The sequence below is a fragment of the Rattus norvegicus genome, chromosome 11, assembly GCF_036323735.1.
Source record: "Rattus norvegicus strain BN/NHsdMcwi chromosome 11, GRCr8, whole genome shotgun sequence".
Lineage (NCBI taxonomy): Eukaryota > Metazoa > Chordata > Mammalia > Rodentia > Muridae > Rattus > Rattus norvegicus.
In genome coordinates this window covers 3,992,071-4,001,581 of record NC_086029.1, presented here as the reverse complement: position 1 = coordinate 4,001,581, position 9,511 = coordinate 3,992,071, and the positions used below count along the sequence as shown (strand labels likewise).

General features: G+C 43.0%; 1 pseudogene; it reads right to left on the bottom strand.

Moving 5' to 3' along the window:
- Nucleotides 1–1,664: 1,664 nt before the first annotated feature.
- Nucleotides 1,665–3,427, bottom strand: LOC134481042 (Y-linked testis-specific protein 1-like; annotated as a pseudogene).
- Between the last annotated feature and the right edge of the window lie 6,084 nt (nucleotides 3,428–9,511).

Here is a 9,511-nt window from a genome sequence, read left to right as displayed (position 1 = left end):
ACTTCTGAACCTGAAAGCCTGCCCTAATTAAATGTTGTCCCTTGGGTTTGGGGATTTAGCTCAGTGGTAGAGCGCTTGCCTAGGAAGTGCAAGGCCCTGAGTTCGGTCCCCAGCTCCGAAAAAAAAAAAAACAAAAAAAACAAAAAATGTTGTCCCTTATAAGTTGCCTTGGTCATGGTGTCTTTTCGCAGCAATGAAACCGTCAGACAACCAGCCAGTATAAAAACTCCCAAATAGCAGAATTAATCAACAATAGAAAGTATTTTCAAGTCCTGCAGTGAGAAACTTATTCTTGAGAGAAGAAACAGCAATGAATGAGTCCAAGATAAGGTTGCCACCAGAGAAACTCTTGGAGTGTAGATGTGGCTCAGGGATACTCCATGGAGTGCACAGGGGCTTCTCAGGAGGAGAGAGTTACATGGTCAGGAGCCACAAAGCATTTTAAAGTCACGGCAAATGGCATAGGGAAGAGCTCAGCACCTCTGCACTGGAGGCACCATCAGGAGTTTTCTGAGGATAAGCTTACATGTGAGTAAAATACGGGAACTTCCTGCGGTTAGTTGGGTAACAGGGCCCAAAGGTGTGTATGAAGCCATCCAGTCGAAGGAGAGCCAGGCAAGACAAGCCAGTGCAGGAGCTCTTGTGATCATCTAGGGGCATTGAGCAGAGACCTCAAAAAATATTACAGGATGCAACGGAGGCAAACAGCGCTCAGGGAAGCTAAACACAGGATCCACGTAACACCTGACAGAAGCTCACAGCATCCTCATCTTCTCTTTTAAATTACGTTTACTGATCATACAAAATAATGGATTTTTTGATTCTTTCAGGAATCGATAGATATAAACTCAGTTTGGCATTCACTACTCTTGAGTTATCCTTGTCAAAATGTCCTCCGGGGAAGCCTCCACCTCACATCCACCTTCTGTAGTGATGGTTGGCTGTTCTTTAAGGAACCAAAGAGACCAATATGGATGCGGCCCAAGTTCAACTCATTCTAGATGCTTTCTGTTCTTCCTGGTCTCCTGCTTCACATTTTGAGAACTCAATCTTGAATTCCTGCGTCCCTCAGTGTCCTCTACTCCCTCATGTGTTCTTTAGTCTTTCTTCCACATCACCATCAACTTATTCTTTCTTACCTTCATCCTGGTCTCTTCTCTGCATGTGAAGGTTGGATGTATTTAAAAAGATGACTTTAGGGGCCTGGAGAGATAAGCAATGGATCAAGGGCTCGTCTGCTTTGAAAGAGGACATGGATTTGTTCTTTGAGCTCTTGTCCAATGGCTCCCAACTACCTTTAATTCCAGCTCCAGGGGACCTGACTATTCTTGTCTCTGTGGTCTCCTGTGTTCATGCCCTCCCCCCACCCACATAATTAAAAATAATACATCTACAGATGAGAAACAGGTTTCATTAGGTTTCATTAGTCAAACAATCCCCGACCTTCTCTGATTCTGAGTCTGCTTGGATCAGTTTATTGGGTTTCCCCTTGAGTTCCAAGATCACCTCCCTGTTCCCTGCCCCTCTTTCCCCAACAGTCTGTTTCTCCCTCAAACTTCACCTCAGAGACTCTATCTATGTCTGGCCTCTCTCCACTGTTCCTAAACATCCATCTTTTTTTCCCCCCGTGCCATCCCTGCTCCTCTAAGCCTCATCTCCAGTTCTTTTCTCTCCCTAAAGACCAGACCAGCTCAGTCCTGTTTGTTTTAGTCTATGTGACATTAGACTTACTGTTTACAGCCTTCACTTTTCCGGCTTCCTCTCGATAGTCCATCCACCACAGTCCGTCTCCTCCACCAAAGTGTTCACACACAACACGTCACGTCGCACATTTTAATTTTTAGAGCAAAAACAAATTCCACTGGAAAAGATACTGGGGTTGTCAAAGGCCCTTGTGTATCTGACACAGAAAAACAAACATTTCCCCCCCCAATCCTATAAATTACCCATCTACGTCCCCACACTTTGTGAATTTCACCTTAACAGATCTTTTCTACCAGATTATAAATGTAGATGTGGACGTCAACATCAAACTTTATGAAGTACATGGAAGGCTTGGCTAGAACTTTGTAAATGACTTTGCCGATCTATTTGGACCCGTCGCTTCTGGTGAACTGCACACAATGACCTGTTAAGATGTCGCTGTCAATGTCTGACTTCACCTCTGCTGGAGGAGTCTCTGGAATTATACGGAGGTTACCTTCTGTGTAATCATCCAGGAGCTGGTAGATGTATAGGACTGGATCTTTCTCGTAGGTGATGTAAAACCTGCCCTTCATGATCGGCACCTGGGCTAGGACCACCCCCCTCCAGTTGTCCTTAGAGCCATGTTTGCCCTCAAATTTATGCTCCACAGCTCGGCCAACCATGACCCTTGCGAGATGGGCATCTTTCACTTGAGGAAACACTACTTTGGGAGTCAAGACCTTAAGCTTTAAAATCCTCTCATCGCTGTGAAGTTCCAGTCTGTAGACACACTCAATTCCATCATACTTGACCAGATAGAGAGAGGGATTTATTGGCAGTTGATCTAGAATGATGGCCTTCCATTGGGTGATGGGCTCATCACCTTCCTTCCATTCGTGAGAAATTCTGCAGCCCACAATATTCCCCAGGGCCTGGGGAGAAGGCCTCCTCCTCCGCTTCTGGAAGGATGGTGTGCTTATCCTCCTAAGAGACCTCCTCTTCTTCTTGGCTGTAGACCTCGTGTGTTAAGACACGGCATCCTGGTCCACTGTCTTGTGGCTATTGTTCTGTGTTCAGGCTTCATACTTGCCCGTGGCCTGTGTTTGACGAGCTCGCCTGCTTAAACCAAACACAATGCTGTTGCCTCTGTCATGTGAGTGCCTGCAAGAACAATGGGGGTGGGGTGAAGGTGGGAGCTGGACCAAGGCTCTTGTCTAAGAGAACTTTGGAGCAGGTGAGGAAGGCAATGGTAGACAGGGTTGAGCTTCTGAATCTAATTCTGTCATAATCAGAAGTTCATAGGAGGGCTGGGCAATGGTGGAGCACACCTTTAATTCCAGCACTCAAGAGGCAGAGGGAGGCAGACCTCTGTGAGACCAAGGTCAGCCTGGTCTACAGAGTTAGTTCCAGGATAGCCAAAGCTACCCACAAAAAAACCCTGCCTCAAAAATCAAAATCTAAAGTTCAAACTTGTAGCTTTCTGGGCTACAAGGGTCCCCGTAATCTTCATAAACGTATTTACCGAAAGAAAATGTCCTAGTCGGCCAGATTCTGTCTTCGGAAACCGGTCAGGCACCAAAAGGCTGTTGAACAATTGTGGGGTTCAGGAGCTGAACTGGATTTCACACCCCGCTGCGAAGATAGTGAACTCACCTTCAAGGAGTCAAGCGCCCCCAAGTGGAAGAGAAGCGCAACCTCCGCCCAGTGCTCTGTGACATCATCCAGGCTCTGCTTACGTCATAGAAGCCCTCTTAGGCCAGTTTCTTCACTAGTTACTCTTAGAAACTTCCAGCATCTAGGCTTTAGCTTCTCATGTAGCCTCCTGGAGGCCCAAAGTAAAGTCCCCACCCAAACATTCTGATGACTGGAGTAACAGTCTGCCCATTTATCTCATTTCATGCATTTTTTTTTCTGAAAAAGTCTTTGGTTTCTGATTCACCAACATCCTTGGTGGTTATTTTCCCAGCTCCTATCGTTCCTTTGGTTATCTTTAAGCCATTCTCCGGATCAGAAATATTGCTCGGCTCTCTCTCCGAGGCAGCCCACTGGATAGCACACCAAAATTAGCTTTATCAAAACCCTCAATTAGAGGACAGACATTTTTATTCACACAAAGCTGGAATTTGACAGGATTAAATACCTTGTATTGAAGTCAATGGCAATCATGAATTATGGATTCTTTGCAAAGAGTGAGGAAAAATTAGCTCCTGGACCTGCTTCCAAAGTCGGGATAAACTGATGACAAACCCGATATCGACCAGTCATATATTAAATGTCTTTAAAATTTACCAGCACTTCTGGATACACGGAATTCATTAGATCAAATGCAGAAAAACAGGATGAAATAGATGTGGTAATTTTATTTTTGAAATATGGGTAGACAGAATACTGGATGAAGGTAAGGATGGAATTTACCTGTAAATTAGAGGGCACTTTAATAGTTTGTGTCACATAGTTCTTCAGATCTTCAAAAGGATGCTTTTCAGAACCCTCCCCTGTCCCCACCACACTCTGACCCTCCCTTCCCTCTTCCCAGTAATTCCCTTCCACTTTAACAGTATAATTTTTTATATGTACTTAGAGCTTAACAACTTATGGCAGCTTTTTAAAATCTGACCACTTTTCTAAGTGCACCATCTTCTTTTTCTCCCTTCTATATTAGTTTTAACCACATTTTCCTTCACACTTTGAGTTTTACTCTCTCTCTGCTCTTATCACTCCTCTGCCATTATGTGACTGTTGGTCCACTATGTGGCTGACCTCAATATTTTTCCCCCATTTCTCCCCTTCATCTTCCTTCTCTAGGCACCTGCTGAGATTTACAGCCTTGGGGATTTTTTTAAGCCTGGAAAGCAGACACACACAAACACACACACACACAAACACACACAAACACACACACACACACACAGGCACACACACACACTCACACAGGTACATACACACAGAAAAACTCATACATACCCAAACACCCAAACACACACATACATACACACACAAACACACACACATGCACACAGAAACACACACAAACATACACATATACACACACAAACACACAAATACAGAGAGAAGAAGAGACAGAGACAGAGAGAAACACAGAGAGAGACAGAGAGCCCATGAGAAAACATGTAATATCATCTTTCTAAGAACAATAAACAGAGACAACTTTCAAAAAAGTGAAGAAGAAGTAGGCAACAAGAAGAACAATCTCATCATAGCCATCAACTTGAGGAGGAAAGAGTTTGTCTCACTCTAGGCTTCTATTACTAGTATGTTACTGAGCGAATTTGGGGTAGGAACTCAGGCAGGACTCTAGAGGCAGGAAAGGAAGCAGAGACAACTTAGAAATGCTGGGTACTGGATTGCTGTCCATGACCTACTCAGATTTCTCTCCTTCTCATACAACCCAGGGCCACCTTCATAGGGGACGACACTCCCCATAGTGGGCTAGACCCTTCCACATCAACCATCAAAAAAAATTCCTTACAGATTGGCCAAAGGACAATCTGATGGAGGCAATTCCTCAGCTGAAGATCTTTCTTCCCATGTGGAGTCAAACTGAAAATAAAAACTAACTAGGACCCTGCACATCCATTCTGTTTGCCAAACTGTGTGCAATCGACAAGCCATTGGAATACCCTTAGCTGTTGATCACTGGATGAATGGCTTAAAAATGTTATATACATTGATGTGATTCTCATCTGTGTGTAAGAGCAAAGTGTTTTGTTCTCAGAAAACGGATGGGAGGGTAAAATACAATATGTTAAGTGAAACAAGCCAGACTCAAACAGACGATTGCGGAATTTAGATTTTAATAAGGGATATTAAGTAATGGGGACATTTAGGATGAGGAAGGGGAGCAGCAGGGTGTGTGTGTGTGTGTGTGAGTGTGTATGTGTGTGTGTGTGTGTGTGTGTGTTTGTGTGTGTGTGTGTGTGCAGGTGGAAATGGAGGTGAGTTGTGAGGATGAAGATGGCTAATGTACAGTATAAACCTGTACAAGGAGTCACCAGCAAGGCCACTGAATTCTACATTTAAAGAACATCGATATAAGAGAACTGAGTCTAAAACAATGTTTTGATTAAATTGGGGGTTTATAGTTTAGAGATTCCATAAAGTTTATTCATATTTTCCTTCCCACAGGTGGCTCTTGCTGTTTCGAGCTTGATACTGGTGACAGGATATGGCAATGAGCTTTGGTGTCTGTACCTCATCAATCACCCGGAATTCACGTCATTCAGTGAGGCTCCCGTGGGGAAGGAGGTAGTTAGAGATCTTACGGGTACACTACGTGGGAAGAATAATGCCCACCCCCACTATAGATATCCAAATATTCACCTTCATCTCTGGTTTGAATGTGATTGCCCAAAAGTTATTTTCTGAAGATTAATCCCCAGTTGGAATGTAGTTGTGAAGAATTGATTAGGTCAAGAGTGATGCGACCTACAAATAAAGATCCATTAATGATGCTATTGTAGAAAAAGGTTCAATTATGAAAGGGAGTTTGGATCCCTCTCTTGTCTTCTGAGCCCATTGGATCCCTTCTGTGGTGACAACATCCCACAAGAACTCCTTCCTCGGCCGATGGTCTCTTCATCTCCGATTTACATGCTTCTGAATCAGAATCATACAGAATCTGCGTCATTATAGACTAGCCAATCGGTGACATTCTGTTTGTCCATACAAGCAAGAACATGCCTCAGAATTGTAAGCAGCCGGGTCATATGGGAAAGCGAAGCTGGCAGAGAGGACTAGGTGGTTAGTGCTGACTGAGGACAAGGTGGGTTCAGGGCTAGCGTGTGTGCTCTTCGTGAAAGAAACAGCACAGAGGAAGAGTGTAGGTTGGAAAGGTGCAGCTTGGGAGGGACTCAGACATCTACTGTTGGCCTTGTAGGGACAAGGAGCCATTAGGTAAGGGAAAGATCGCCAGGGATAGCTTCAGCCACTGCTTTTGGCTAGCAGAACACTGTTTAGAATCCTCATCTTCGAGGATATAAAAGAAAACTGCCTGGAGTCAGTTGATTCATCAGTAACCATCAAGAGTGTGTCCATTATTACAGAGGGACCCAGAAAAAGCCTGATCTTGGAAGATCCTTTGCTTTCCAGAGATGGAGACTTCTCCCCGGCAACACTGGGCAACCCATCTACGTCGGTAAGTGCATCCCACTAAGTCCAGATCAGTGGTCCTTAACCCTTGGATTGAGACCCCTTTGTGAGCTCAAATGGCCCTTGCACAGGAGTCACATATCATATATCCTGTACGTCAGATATTTACATCACAATTCATAACTATAGCAAAATTAAAGTTATGAAGTAGCAATGAAATAATTGTACAGTTGGTGGAGTTGTATTAAAATGGTAGGTTAGGAAGGTTGAGAACCACTCCTCCTGACCCCTCTAAAATATGCCTGTCGGTATGTACTGGAGGTATAATCTCTTTTATTCAATCAGGCAAATCCAGAAAAACCAAAACACCACCATAAGGTTATGAAGGATAAACAGCCTCTGCACCCACAGTGTCAGGACTGCTGACATCTTCGACAAATGATGTCAAAATGGAAATCACGTCATACCATGACAATCCCCCTAAATGAAAAGCAGAGGAGGAAAACCAGTTCCCTGGTGGTGGCACCAAGAGAAAACCCTTGTCAGAATCGTCAGCAAGGATTTTAAATCCAGGATTCAAGCGTCGTCAATGAGAAACTTCCAAAACAAAAGGATACACAAAATCTTGGTGAGGTAATAGAAGAAACAAGAGAAAATCGAATAAAAACTCACTGAATTAAAAAGAACACTAAGAGTAGGAATTAAAGACATCTGGGCAAGATGAACAATGAAGTGGAGATTAGAGCAGCAGAAGGGGCTGGGGAGACGGCTCACTGCTTAGGAACACTGGATACTCTTGCAGAGGATCGGGGTTCAGAGGATCTGATGGACTCTTTGATCAAAACACACACACTCACATACACACACACAAACACAAACACACACACACACACTAACATACACACACATACACAGACAAACACACATAACACACACACACTCACATACACACACATACACACACACAAACACAAACACACACATACACCCACTCACATACACACACATACACAGACAATCACACACACACACTCACATACACACACATACACACACACAAACACAAACACACACACACACCCACTCACATAAACACACACACATACACACACAAACACACACAAACACATACACACACATACACATAGACACACACAAACACATACACACACATGCACATACACACACACAAACACAAACACAGACACACACACACACCCACTCACATAAACACACACACAGACACACACAAACACACACACACACACACACACACACACACCCCATAGAGATAAATTTAAAAAAAAATAAAAAAAGAAGGAGCCAGGTATGCCCCTTTAATCCCAGCACTCAGAAGCAAGCTGATCTCTGTGAGTTTAAGGACTACCTGGTTTATACAGTGAGCTTCAGGCTAGCCCTACCTACATAATGAAACCCAGTGTCCAAATAAAACAGAGAAGAGTGTTCTATTTATTTATGATAATGTAGGCAACAGAGAAACTATTTCTACAGAGAAAGAACTTATTGTTGAGGGAATCAGTGGGCTGGAAGGAGACCCCAATTCTTTGTGTAACTAACTCCATCACAGCCTCAGCAGGAAGCAAGAATGGGTACAGCTAAAAGGAAGCAGGGCGATCATGAGTAAAGCTGTGGACACGCATCAGCCCATCAGCAACAGAAGCAGGCGGAAAACCAGCTTGGATGAGATGGTGTCACCAGCCAATGTCTCTGACTGACAGTCCCGAGTAGCACAAGGATGTTCTTTTCCTTCAAGTACCCTGGACTTTTCAGACACTCAGAAACCACAGAACAAAGTGTGGCAAATGCCTAAGAAAAGATGTCCTTTGGGACGTATTTGTTTATACAGGTTTCATGTAGCCCAGGCTGGCCTCAAACACACTATACACCCGAGGATGATTTTGAACTCCTGGTTCTCCTCCTGGTAATGGGACAGTGTGCATGTACCAGCACACCAGGCTGATGAGGTTCTGTAGGTGGAGCCCGGAGCTGTGTGAGAGCCAAGTGAGCACTCTGTCCACTGAGCTGCATCTGCAGCCCCTCAGATGTGTTCTGCTAATACAACAAAACTAAAATAGACGTCTTCAATGAGAGACAACAGGAGTCTCCCAGTCCAGAAACATTAAATCACACATTCACAAGTAATACAGATGTCAAGAAATAATGAAACTATGTAACAGTAAGAAAAAAAGAAGAAGATAGGAAACATACTATCAAAATGTGTGAGACATAACTATGACGGTGCTAAGAGGAAACTTTATTTACAACACTAATTCTTAGATTAGAAACAAAGACCAGCAACCTAAATTTTTATCTACACTGGAAGATAAGAAAATAATTAATTCAATGAAAAAATAATTGTTAAAATGACCTCCAAAACACAAAACACTAAAAATAAGAAATTAACAAAAAAAAAGCAATGAAACACAATTAGTTTTTTTTTTTTAAAGCAAAGAATTTTATTTTTACGTCTCGATTAGACCTAGATAGAAAATTATAAGGTCCATTCTGTTTGGCGATTTAAAAAAAAAAAAGAAATTTCTGTGTTTTAGAATTTATGCAGAACACTGAACCTGGTACCACAGACAAAAATTAAAAAAAAAATTATTCACCGTTTAAACACTTTTTAATGACAGTGTTTATACTCAACTTGTCTCTCCTATAATCTCTTTAATATCAGACAAGATTTCCAGGGTTG